Source organism: Populus alba, chromosome 14 (assembly GCF_005239225.2).
Source record: "Populus alba chromosome 14, ASM523922v2, whole genome shotgun sequence".
NCBI classification, from domain to species: Eukaryota; Viridiplantae; Streptophyta; class Magnoliopsida; order Malpighiales; family Salicaceae; genus Populus; species Populus alba.
Genome location: NC_133297.1, coordinates 16,538,704 through 16,552,608, shown reverse-complemented (window position 1 = coordinate 16,552,608; position 13,905 = coordinate 16,538,704).

Genomic DNA, 13,905 nt, shown 5'->3' with positions numbered 1-13,905 from the left:
ATATTAACCATTGAACGTGCATCTCATGCATTCCATAAGTGGATTTCATTAATAACTCTCATGATGACATTTTTGGATAAGTGAATTATGTAAGATTAACATTACTCTTTTTATTTAGAGTTTATTATAAACACTAAAAACCATTATCATAAAAAATAGCAATTATTTAATTTATTTAATACATATCATTTAACATTATTTTTTTAACGTAAATTAACAATAAATTTAGTTTAACAAATACACTTTGATAATATTTATTAAATATCTAATAACACAAGTTAACTTTTCCTTTATTTTATCTACCTCACCCATGCTCAATTTTTTTCTAGGAAAACTTATGTTAAAAATTCTTAGATTGGTTTGCAATTGCATTTTTTATCTCACCTTTGAAAAATTATGCTCGTAAGGGTTGAAGAGAGGGGGGGGGGGGGGTGGACAATGTTTTATTATTATTATTATTATTATTATATAATTTTGGTTATCAGATTTTAATTTTTCACAATTCCATCATCTCATGGTATGTTGACAACATTTTATTTAGTAAAATCAAAATATACTACACAAAATTGCTATACCTTCCGTAAAATTTACCAAAAGTTCAAGAATTAGTAGAAACATTCTGATGAAATTTCCAATAAAATTATTGATGAAATATTAATTTTGTCAGAGATTTTAATTTTTTTTTATTGAGATTTTAATTTTTTTTTTTTTTGTTTGTTATGATCTTCAAGTCAACAATTACTTGCTTACAATAAACCCATGATCATAAATAGCACAAATTCATATATAATAAACCCACAACAAAAGGCATTAGAGGTGAAGCATACCTATTACAATCTCAAACCATAAATAGTGCAAATTCATCTTTAAAAATTGACTTATGCAAATTTCACAATGAATAATGCTAAATGAGTAGACCTATAAGTTTTCACAATTGAAATATTTAAGTAGAAAATTCATCTAGATAGTGCACAACAATAAGATAAGTATAATATGATATAAAAATATTTTTTTAAAAAAAAGATAGAAATAAACAGTAAAAGATACTAGTAGAAACCAATAAAATTCTAATTGAAATACAACCATATCAACAGGGTGAAGTATACTCATTATATCACATTAGAGGTACTAAAGGTGGTACTAAAGGTGGAGACAGAGGAAGAGAAAAAGATGATCAACCAATAGGTTCAGGAGGAAGAGGAAAAGATACATTCATTGCTGCAATTAGTTGAGCCCAATATATCTTATTTTGTTCAAGGAGTTGTGCCACTCATATTCTTTATCTCAATAACTATTTGTTCTTGAACCTTTTTTTTTTTTTTTGTACAATCTCATCAAATTCATGTGATGATAACTTAGGCTGAAATATGGCAAGTCTAAAGTTAAAACACTGCGGTCCTTTCTCAGTTATCAGATTGAAGCCATAAACAAACCATAATCTTGATTCTTATTAGGTCTATCACTTACAGTAGCCTCCAACTACATTCAAGAATCATGAGGAGAGCAGATGAAAGTGTTTTCAATAAATCCCTTAACCATGTTAACATTATATCTCTCTTATAGAAAAAAAAAATCAACTTTTAAAATTCAATTACATTTCTTATTATTAATGCAAATAAATAATTTTAGATCAATGTTAGTTATAAAAATCACTTACAACGAATGTATTTTCTCTTTTATTGACAATATTTTTCTTCTTTTCTTTCCTCATCCCCTTCTTGATATGAGTTTTCTCATATAACTTCATTGGAGTTGATTCTCAATCTAGCTGCTTTTCATGCAAATTAAATAATTTGTTAAAGTCTTATTAATAAACATGTAATTAAAACTTTAAGAAAAATAATAAAATATATTACAATGAACTCTTACTATAAGCTTAGTATGACAGGTAAATTAATTAGCTTCTCTGATGTGCTTGCTCATCAAACCATGAGTTTTATTATTTTGATTTTGTTTAATGGATCTTGAGCGTTTTGTAAAAATTTATTGTACCCTAAATTAAAGATACATTTCCCAATTATAGTCTGTGATGTACTTTGGTTTATATCTTTTCAACATCTCTATGTCATTTGACTCAACCTTTTTCATTGCTTTTTTGTGGCATCATACACAAAGTTATGCAACCTATTACAACTAATAGTTAACTCATATATATGATTTAAATTTATAATATAGAAATTTATGTAAGAAAATAAAATAAAACAAGTTTAGAATAAGATAATATTAACATAACATTTAATTATAAAAACATATAGAATATTGGTTCCTGAAACTTACCTGGTCGCACTATGGTTTTTCCATACTCTCCTCACGAAGCACCTTGTTGCTCTCATTCCACCAATTTTTTTTTTATTGATTTCATATATTAATTAGTTTTTATAATTTAAAAACCTAGTCACTCAAATTTGAGATTATTTATCTAGGCCTAAACTTTCCCCTCCAAGCATATACCATATACATCCATTTAGGATGATCATCAAATTGACTTAATTGTAATAATGGTTCTTCAAATGACCACTTCATCATAGATGTGATGAAATGAGCAGCTTCAATATTGATAAACCTAAAAACCAATTTAAAAAGTCATTTTAATATAATTGTAAAACTTAGAATAACTTAATAAAAATAAATAACATCATGAGACAAAATACTTACATTAAGAGGTACTCCTTCTATTTTGCTATCCATTTACATGTGGTGGCCTAAATTTGTCCTTTATGGTTAAGTTTTGGTCAATAACTTTTATGTTAGGTGTCTCTTCATGGTTCTTTTCTAGATTTACAACACAATCACTAACACTACTTGTTGATAAAGTAAGAGAGCTCTTGTTGGATTTGGACTTGTTGTTCTTTAAAACATAGTACTTAAAAGGAAACAATGAACACAGATTAGAAAAAAAACATATAACAAAATTATCCAACAAATATAAATATAAAAAATTAGCTATTTATTAATAATCAATTACAATTAACCTACACAAACCAACAAATAACTTAATATTCCATCATTTCTTTAATTCCAAAGTAACTCAATTTCTCCAGTTTAGAAAAATATAATTCATAATCTAATAAATATCAAACACCTCATAAGTTGAAACATAATTAACCCCTAATTGTTATTAATTCCACACAAAATCAGTTTTCTTTGAATTTTTAACTAAACCATAAAATTGACCAGAAACAAATTGGTATCCAACTATCCATTATTTATTAAATTCAAGAATAAGTAAAATCAATTAATACCCTAATTATTATCAATTACACATTAATTTAATTTTTTCATATTTTCAACAAAACCCTAAATTGAATAAAATTAATTGGGACCCAACTAATTATCCATCATTTCTTCAATTCAGTCTTATTCAACATAAATTAATACCTTTAATTATTATCAATTCCACACAAAACCAGTTTTCCTTAAATTTTCAACTTAATCCATAAAATTGACAAAAAATAATTGGTACTCATTAAATTAAAGTTACAAAATCATACTTAATTTTATCAAGTGACAAATTAAATGTATTTTATCCAAATCTCAAACAAACCATAAAATATAAACCATACATCAATACAACAAAATTATCATTATAAAACAAATAAAACACTTAAATATAGAAGAATATTACAAATACTACAAATAAATTTCAATACATTAACTTAATAATTAACTTAAAACATAAATGAGTGGGTTTGCCAACTTAATGGAGTGGAGCTTGACAAGAAATGGAACCAATTAAGGAAAGCTTATGCCTTCGGAGAAATATTAAGATGACGTCGACAGATTATGATGGTCGTATTTATGGAGCTTGTAGAAGTGGTTGTCAATCGGATTTAGGGAGAGAGAAAGAAAGAGGGTTTTGGAGAGCCATTGTCAAGGAAAATGTTTTGAAAAAAAGAAAAGAAAAGGCAAATGTGTTGTGGAGAACCGCTGTCAAGTTCTAGTTTCTATTAAAATCACCAACAACAATCCCATCAACATTATTTTTGATGATTTGACATATTAGCAATATTGACAGAAATACTGACGAGTTTTGTTTTGATTTTTTTTTTTTTCTCTTGAGATTACTTATGGAAATTTTTCATCGCATTTTTTATTTGTAAATCATGATGAAATATTTTTTGTTGGCATTTATCTTTTATTCTAATTTTCTAGTAGTGTTAATTAAAAATTTATTATATGAAATTAAATTTGAGGTTACAGTTAAAAAAACATTGAAAGAACATTAATTGGTTCCATTGTGGATGGCTTCATTTGCAAGATCCTTTTTTTGGACGAGCTTAACAAGTTTTATTTAGAATTGAATTCTGTATAAAATAAATAAATAAATAAATAAATAATTTATAATTCACCTCTTATCTGTCATGGATTTTTTTAGACATCTCTTTGTTCACCTCTCTTAATGAAATCCGTTAATTTTGACTTAAAGCCTCGTTTATTTGTTGGAAAATCATTTTTTTTTGGAAAGTGGTTTTCTTGAAAAGTGAATTATTTTTAGATATTTGATAGTGTCATGAAAAATAATTTGGAAAACACTTTGTTATGTTATGGAAAATGACTTGGAAAATAGCATATTAATGTTTTATTTTTTTCAAGTGTATTAAAATAATGAGGAACAAATATTACAAATTTAAAAGTTGAATGAGAATGAAATTGAAAAAAATATAATTTCATAAACTATCCTAAAATAAAATAAATAATAATCAAAATAATGGAGATCAAATCTAACAAATAAAAAAATTGAAAGATGATGAAATTAAAATTATAATAATTAAAATTTCATAAATTATTTCAAATAAAATAAGTAACAATCAAATTAATGGGACCAAATTTGATAGATAAAAAATTTCAATTAAAAAAATGATAAGAGAAAAGCAAATAACAATCTTAAAAATAAGGGCTAAAGTTAATATAAAAATCAAATTAAATCAAATTTTAAGAGATGAAATTAAAAAAAAAAAATATTCAAACAAAAAATATATCAATCAAAAGTTTGAGGACCAAATTTGATATAATCAATATGATATTTCTAAATTTTTCACAATTTTTTGAAAGTGTTTTCCGCCCAAAATAAAAGGAAAATACTGTTGTGGAAATCAAGCCAATTTTTTTTAAAATTTTAATAATACCATTTTGATGCCTTTAAAAGAATTTAATAATTTTTTTTATGTGATAACCCATATGTTTGAGCACATACAATTTTTTTTTTTTAAAGCAAAATTTATTAATTATCCTACCAATCCCTTAAATCTTAAATAAAAATCGGTAAGGTGAAATTTTGTTTTATACTTAACATTTATATGTCAATCAAGATATTTCTTTTCAAATGATTTAATTTGATATATTCAAATAAATTTAATAAATTTTTAACGGATGCTAGTTTTAATGTTTGAACCTACAAAATCAAGGAAGGAAGAAAATTTTATTAACCACCACACTTCAATTCCTCATAATTTGAATTTTTGTTTTCTTCAATTGATCAAAGTATCTAAAAAAAAATTCCAATTCAAATTAATGATGTGTTTGGAACCCATGTCCTTTAAACAACCTTTAGGTATAGTAGTGCTGGTGAGTCTATGATATAAGAAAGGTTTTATTTTACTTACTTCTTTTGTTAAATGAAAGAATATTTTCATATCGATATACTCATTATTTAAAATTAAGATTATTTTTAGAAGATTTTAAAGACGATTCTTTTATATTAACATAGTACATTCAAGATAATATGTTATTTTAGTAGTCGCCTCTAAGGTTCATTTTCTATAAATCAAGAAAGGAAATTCACCACGCCTATCGCCAGAATTATTAAAGGTTACAAGTTTTAATCTCATATCAAATGTAAGAGTTGATATTTATTCACTACAAATTAGGGGTGAGCAAAAAAACTAAAAAAACAATAAAATTGAGAAAACCATGAAAAAATAACCAAAAAAACCAAACCATGATAAAAAACCCGATTGGTTGAGTTTAGTTTTAGTTTTTTAAGTTTAAAACCGAAAAACTCAAACCGAACCCAAATCGGAAACAAACCGAGCCAAAACTGAGGAAAACTGGTTTGAACACGTTTTTATTCTAAAAAACAAAATCGAACCTAAATCAATCGGTTTAAACTGGTTAACGGTTCGTTTTGGTTTTTTTTTTTATTAAATCTTGATTTGGTTATTTTTTTTTATAAAAACTGAATCAAACCGAAAATGATCATCATTTCTACAAACCCATTATAGTGGTATTTGTGGTGGTATTGATTGATATTTCCAAGTCCTACATTAGTTGTTATCCTTAATGTGTTGGTTTAATAAATAAGTAACAACTCATAAGTTATTGTTTAATATTTATATCTTAAGAAAGCAATGGAAAAATTCTTCAATTTTTTTATCCATAAATGGCTTGACTAAGACCCAAGCAAGGAAAAGACATAATCTCAATTGATTTATTCCTTAGTAAGCTCCTACTAATTGTTTTCATAGTTTTCCTTTACTTCCTTAGTAGGTATCATGGGTTTGTTTTACTAAATTTTAATTTATTTTTATTCAATATAGTTTGGTAAGACAAAGCAATACACACACACACACACACACACTTACTAGCATCTACAAATGCGTGTTTTTTTTTAAAACAATCATTATTATAAATAACATATAATCACATCATAAACAACAACATATATTTATCATGCATTGTAATACCTTAAAATAAGATCTTTAAGCAAAGCTATAAAATAAAATTTAGAGTTTATGAAATCAATTTACATGTATGCATGCATATAAGGAGATCCCTGCTAATATCAAGCTATGTAAAACCTTAGAAATCCTACTCCAAAAAACACTTGTTAGGTTTTACCTTTATATTCATTGAAACCGTGTAAAATCCTAGTGAAATTAGGTAAAATAAAGCCAAGTAATGATTGCTTAGCCAAATTGTTATCTCTATAATGAAATGAATTATCAGGAGTTGGTATGGTAAGATTTCTAAACATGTAATCAATAATTGTTTGCTTGAAATGGTATACTATTATTATTATTATTATTATTATTATTATTATTATTATTATTGATGTTAACTCCATTAATATAAAGATCTAAAAACCTAAAATAAAATAGATAAACAACTCAAAAAAATTAAAATTCAGGTTTGTGATAAATAAATTTTGACCCAGAGATAATCTCATACCTAAAAGTCAAAGATACTGGAAATGAACTTAGACCTATTGTTTATATAGAAACAAGAACTTGAAGTATATGAATACATCATAAGGTTGATTATACTTTGATAAGTTGTTGATTATTGTCTTAGTAAAGAAAAAAATGTTGTAATATGCAAAATATAAGTTTCTTGAAAACATCATTACTGCTAAATTTTGCAGTAAATGAGACAATATATAATCATTCTAAATAACTCTAATGGACCCTTATTGGATTGCAAATCATTGGCCTAAGGTACTAGTCACATAGCATAAGTTTAATGCCTAAAACAGTCTTAAAACATTGATTTTGGGCCAAAACAAACCAAAACTAGAACACAAGCCCTAAACTGAATGTATATATCAAAATAATAAGATAAAACAACAAATAAAATTTTAAAACAATTCATGTGAATACAAAGAAATAATACAGCTCAAAAGTAATTTGCTACCAAATACTTCATACCTCTTTTCCATGTATAGTTAGGATAAATAAGGAAACCTTACTACATTTGGAAAAGTAGGATGCTACGCATTAAAAATCCTTGTAGAATTAGGAGAGAAGAAGTAAAAGATTAAAATCAAAGAGAAATTTAAATGCCGAATATAAAAACAAAAATTTCATAAAGGTATAACTTGATATTTGAATTTTAGATCTAATACCAACTCATGCAAAACCCGTGGATATAAGGATCTACAAACCCACAATGAAATAGATAAATAGAACAAGAAAGCTAAAATATAGGTTTGTGATAGATAAACCTTGACCTAGAGATAACCATATATTTAAGAACCAAAGGTATTGAAAAAGAACTTGGACCCATTGTATATAGGAAAATAAGAACCAAAAGTATACGAAGACGCCACAAGGTCAATTATATCTTGATAAGTCAATTGTTGATATTTTTCCCAACAAAGAAAAAAAAGTGTCGCATCACGCAAAACACAAGTTTATTCAAAACATCATGGCTGCTGAATTTTTTTACAAAGAAAAAAAAATCATTCTAAATAATCCCAATGGACCCTTATTGGGTTACAAACCGATGAGCCCAAGTTAATAATAAGCTAACACAAGCCTAATGCCTAAAATAATCATAAAATATTAATTTTGGGTCAAAACAAACCCAAACTAAAACAAAAACCCTAAACTGAATGTAAATATTCAAATAATAAAATAAAACAACAAATAAAATCTTAAAATAATTCAAATTAATACAAAGAAATAATTCAAACCAAAAGTAATTTTTTGTTAAATACTCCATTCCTTATTTCCTTTTGTATCTAAAATAAATAAGGAATCCTTGTAGGAAAAAGATTTTAGAACATTAAGGAATTATTGCCATACTTGAAAATGAAGTTGTAGCCAATTAAAGATCCTTATAGAACTAGGAATTTGTTTAAAAAATATTGAATATCCTTGCATTATAGGGAGAAAAAAAATCCTCTTCAAATAGGAAGTTCACAAGTTAAAAGACAATAAATAAATAAATAAATTGTATAGCACCTACTAACCTATACCATGAGACATTATCAAACTTCAATTGACCTCAGATTTTAGCCCAATATAGAAAATTATATGTGGAAACTCTTGGTAAAAGTTTAGCCTGATCCAACGATCAAATTGAGAGTTATACTTGATAGCATAAAACTAAACAGAGGCATGATTATTCTAAAATTTAGATTTTCTTGTTCAAACTTTTATTGGATCATATCATTTTTGTATCTAAGAAAAAGTTAGTTAATATACAAAAGATATGCTTGAACATGCTTAAAGAGTAGAAAAGAAACGAATTGTAAAATTTAAAAGGGTATCATATCTAGATAAACATCCATTTAGCAATATAAAACATAGATTCACATGATGAAAAAAAGAGAGTACAAATTATAAGTTTATGGCAATGGCAAGTGATTGAAGGAGGAACAATATTGGAGGAAGTTAGCTAAACTTTAAAAGAGATACGAAAAATAAACAAGCTCTAACATGGCCTTCTCAAAAAGCTTGGTCATGCCTTCATAGTTAGATTGCCTACACATAAAAACCCAACCATCATCTTTAAGAACTAATATAAACCAAGCTACTGCAATAAAGAACTTTGTTTTTCTAAATTATAATGATCTTGATTACACATTGACAATTAATGTATATATAAAAATAATTTGTTGCATCCTTGAATTCTATCAATGTGTCAAAAAAAATCTTAAAATAGTTGCTTGAAGTTTTTGTTTCCATTATATACAGTTCATAAGATTAAAATGATATACCATCAATACTTGGTTTGTTTATTGTGAGGCTCATTATTAGTTAAGTTTTAAGATAACAAATTGGTCCTCTTTTGACATGGTTTCATTCAAATTCAAAGCGAAAAATAAGCAAAGCCATGTTACTATTTGGAAGTGGTGCAAAAAATAGACTAGGGTTTAAATGTCAAAATTATTGGCTTTGATTAATGAATGATTTTTTGTGTTGATTAAAATGAATTTATTTAGATTGTTAGTTTATTCAAATTAGATAAGGAATTACTCAAGTTTATCTGATAGGATTTAACATGATTATTTATGTAATTATCTAGTTTATTTGGATAAATTATATAGGAAGTCCATATAAGTCTTATAAAAATTAGATAAATGCAAGTTATCAAAAGATTACTATTAACTAAGTATTTTTATGAAACATGTTAATAATTTATTAAGAACATAAGAAGCTAGGAAGCTTGAAGATAATGTTTTGTTAAAGGTTTTTATCCTTACCATATGTATGTGTATCTAAAAAAGGACAATCAAAAGTAATTTGAGTGCAAAACTAGTAGTAGAGCAAAAGTGTCCAACTAGCGAAGGAGTTACACATAATTTTGCAGCATAACTCTTGATACATGAGTGAAGTGCGAAGAAAATTCTTAAGAAGAATTGTTCACTGAATAGTTAGAAAGCCTGTAGACTCTTAGAGGGTGTTCACGTGATAACTGTTAGCAATCAATTGTTCTAATTAGGATGATAATATTTTAAAGATCATCAGGTGCTCTGATAAGCTACTATGGTAGAATATAAAATAGAGTGTTTATCTTGACAAGTCTGGTAATATAGATACAAAGGATTTATAATTGAAAAATACTCCCCATGTAATCTTCTAAAGTAGTGAAAGTTGTCTATCTTGGGTTAGGCTACCCCAAATGTTTTTTTTTTTTTTAATCTTTTGAAAGGTTCTTTTAAAAGTTTTCCTTTCATAATCAAATAACTTGTTCATTTATGTTTTTTACACTTATCTTTATTTGGTTACTGATCAGTATTTGCAAAGTGTTAACAAATTATTTTTTAACATACATGGAACATTCACAAGATTGTGAGAGAGCATATGTAACCTTTCAAAAAAACACAGGAATGCTTTATAGTTAGATAATCTATATATGAAAACCAAATCATCATCATTAGAACCAACAAAAACCAAGTTATTGAAATAGATAAAAAGTGGATATCAAGCATCTTATAGAAAATTTAAACTAAAAGATAAGCAAAGTTGAGCTTTCATGAACACAATTAAGGGCATCAATTTTGTAAGAGGTGGTGCTAGGGCCAAATGATCCAAAGCATTCCAAGAAGAATGACCTACAAGCTAAAAAAATGGAAAAGCTCTCATAAAACAAAGAACGATGTAGGGAAGCAAAAGCTTTAATAACAATAAATAGAAATGAAAATGAAAAAAAGAAGAAGAAAAAGAATGGGATATAAAAAACAACTAAAAAAAAGGCGCATACATTTATATTAATGGAATTGAAGATGAAAAAGTTCAAGCAATGGTGACAAGAATCAATAGCTAGCTGCCTACATATAAAAAATATAGACTTATATATTGATGTTGTAAGAAAGAGCTATAAATAAACATAAACACACACACACACACACACATAGATGGAAAGGCCTAGAGAGTGATCAAAGAGGGAAAGCAGGTGATTTTAGTGGGTTCAAAGGCTTGAAGGAGAAAATTTAATGTTAGAAAGAGAGGAAAGCAAGGGTGAAAAAAGATTAAATTTTCTTCCAAATTTTACTTTGATTCTTTGTTGCTTCAAGGTAATAAGAACTTTTATTGTGTTTAGTTTTGAATTTTTTTGGCATATTGAGGTATAACGTGATGTTTGGGTATTATGGAAAAATGATTTTTTTGGTTATGATGAATGTAAGGGCATTTTATTATTATTATTATTATTATTATTATTATCATTATCAAGTTTAAAAACAAGAATAAAGATTAGTTAAGAGGAGAAATTGTCAATTGTAGGAATTGGGTGAAAAAAATTGGATAATTAGTAATAAACCCAATTAAATGGTGAGTTATTTTATAGTATTAAAGAAATGATAATTTTTTAGAAAAGAATAATTAAATTTATAATAGGAAATGTATATAAGAAAGAAATTATCCATTTATAATTATTATAGACTTATTGGATAAAAGGGAGGGGCTCAATAGGGTTCCTAATTGTGTTTATGAAAAAATTGATATTATTTGTTATAACATTACAAGTGATATCATTGCAGAAAATCCACAAATGGGAGGTGTAGGACCTTCACGTGCAACCAGCAGGTACCAACATGCCTAAAATAAATTACATAGCAATGCATTTTATCTTTTTGCTTATTTAATGCCTTACCTTAAATAAATATCAAGGAAATAGATTATGTAAAAATTTGGTAAAAGAAGTGAATGTGGAAGGACGAAATATGATTAGTCATCTAAGGAACTTGGAGACTAATGAAAGTAGTGAAACTAATATTAGTTATAATGAAATTTTCATGATAAAAGAAAATAATTTATAAAAAGAAAAGTAAAGAATTAATTTGTCATTTAAAGTAAGAATGACAAATAATAGTAGCAATATGGAAATCGACATCGATTGATTAGTCACTTGAATAAAAAGATTAATGATAACGATGAATATCATTATCGGTATGGATTCATTACTAGGTGAAGGTAATTAATGATATCATAGGTGTTCATATCGGCATAATTTGATTAGTCACTTGAGAAAAAGGCGACTAATAATAATGATGAATATCGTTGTCGACATGGATTAATTACCAAGTGAGGGTAATTAATGATATTATTTGCATTGATATCGACATAAGTTGATGAGTCACTGGGGAAAAAAGTGACTAATGATAATGAGAAATGTTGTTGTCGGCATGAGTTAATTATCAGGTGAGGTAATTAATGATATCATGGTATTGATATCGATAGAAGTTTAGTTGTCATTTGGGAAATGGTAACTAGTGATAATGATGAATGTCACTATCTACATGATTAAATTATCAAGTCGAATACTCAATGGTGTCATGAATAATGATGTCAATATAAAGTGATAAAAAAAGGGGCAGGGTTTTGTACGATGCAATAATAGATGATAAATTAATTAGTTTTAAGATTGAGAATAATTAGTGGTCAAAGAGGAAATATTATTATAAAACTAATTATTTTCTAAGGCAAATAATGTGTTATATTAATTATATATTTATATGTTGTACTATAGGTTCATTCCACACTTATCTGGAATAGAGTGATTTGTGTTTGTGATCCCTTCTGTTATAATTTAGATAGTAATATGACTTTATTTTAGGTTAATGTATTAGGGTTTAAAACTTAGTAAATTAATGACATCATAAAATGTTGAACTAATGTATAACTTTCTAGTTAATATATAAGTTCAACATGTATAACTTTCTAGTTTTTATATGGTGAGATGTAACTTATTAGTTAATATTTTCTAGTTAGATAAATGTGATATTTTTATACATTTTTTAATTTTGTTGTTGTAATTTATTTAATTCTAAAGATAATTAGTAATACAATGTAACTTTTTATGCTATAGAAGGAGAATAAATAGTTTGTATTAATGAATATAGTTTATTTGAGATTATGGTGATCATTGAAAAAATATCAAAGATGATTGGATTGTGTGATAGAAGATGGCTGATATGAAAATTGATAAGGTCGATTATTTGGTAGTGTTAACAAATAGGGGAAATGTTGTCAATTTTTTTTTTTAAATGAAAAATCTGGTATTAATATGTATGTTTTAATTACAGAAATTTGAAAAATACAAGGTTGTTACATATAGGCTTATCAAATTCTTTAAGCCATTAATATAGTTTATCAATATTTCTTAACTAATGCAGGGAAAATAAGCTATTTGATGATGAATGACATTGATGTTGCACTTAGAAAAGGCTAAGAGAAAAAAAAAGTTAAGAACTTTGTATTGGTAGGGAAAACTAGCTCCATGACTAGGGGTTACAATAGGTAACCATAGGTCATGTCTTGCAAAATCTATACCCGAACATGATTAAATTTGTTTACCTAAACCTAAACACGACCAGATTTCAAGTATTTAACGAGTATTCATTGGGCATCAAGATCAATATTAGAATCAATACAAAAGTTAGCAATAAAAAACTATATACCTCACTTTGAAAAAGAAACCAAAATTACCAGAAGTAAAATATTAAAAAAATAAAGCAAAAATCACCAAAAACAATAGAGAGAGTTCAATATACCTCTTAAAGATCTTATCTTGTTTTACATAAGAAAATAAAATTTGTCAAGATCAATCACCTGAACAAATATAGAAACAAAGAACTCAATATACTTCCCTTCTAAAAAATAAACTAAAATCTTCAACCATATAATGAAACACACATATAATCCCCATGTATATTGCAAATAACAAAATCACAAAAAAATA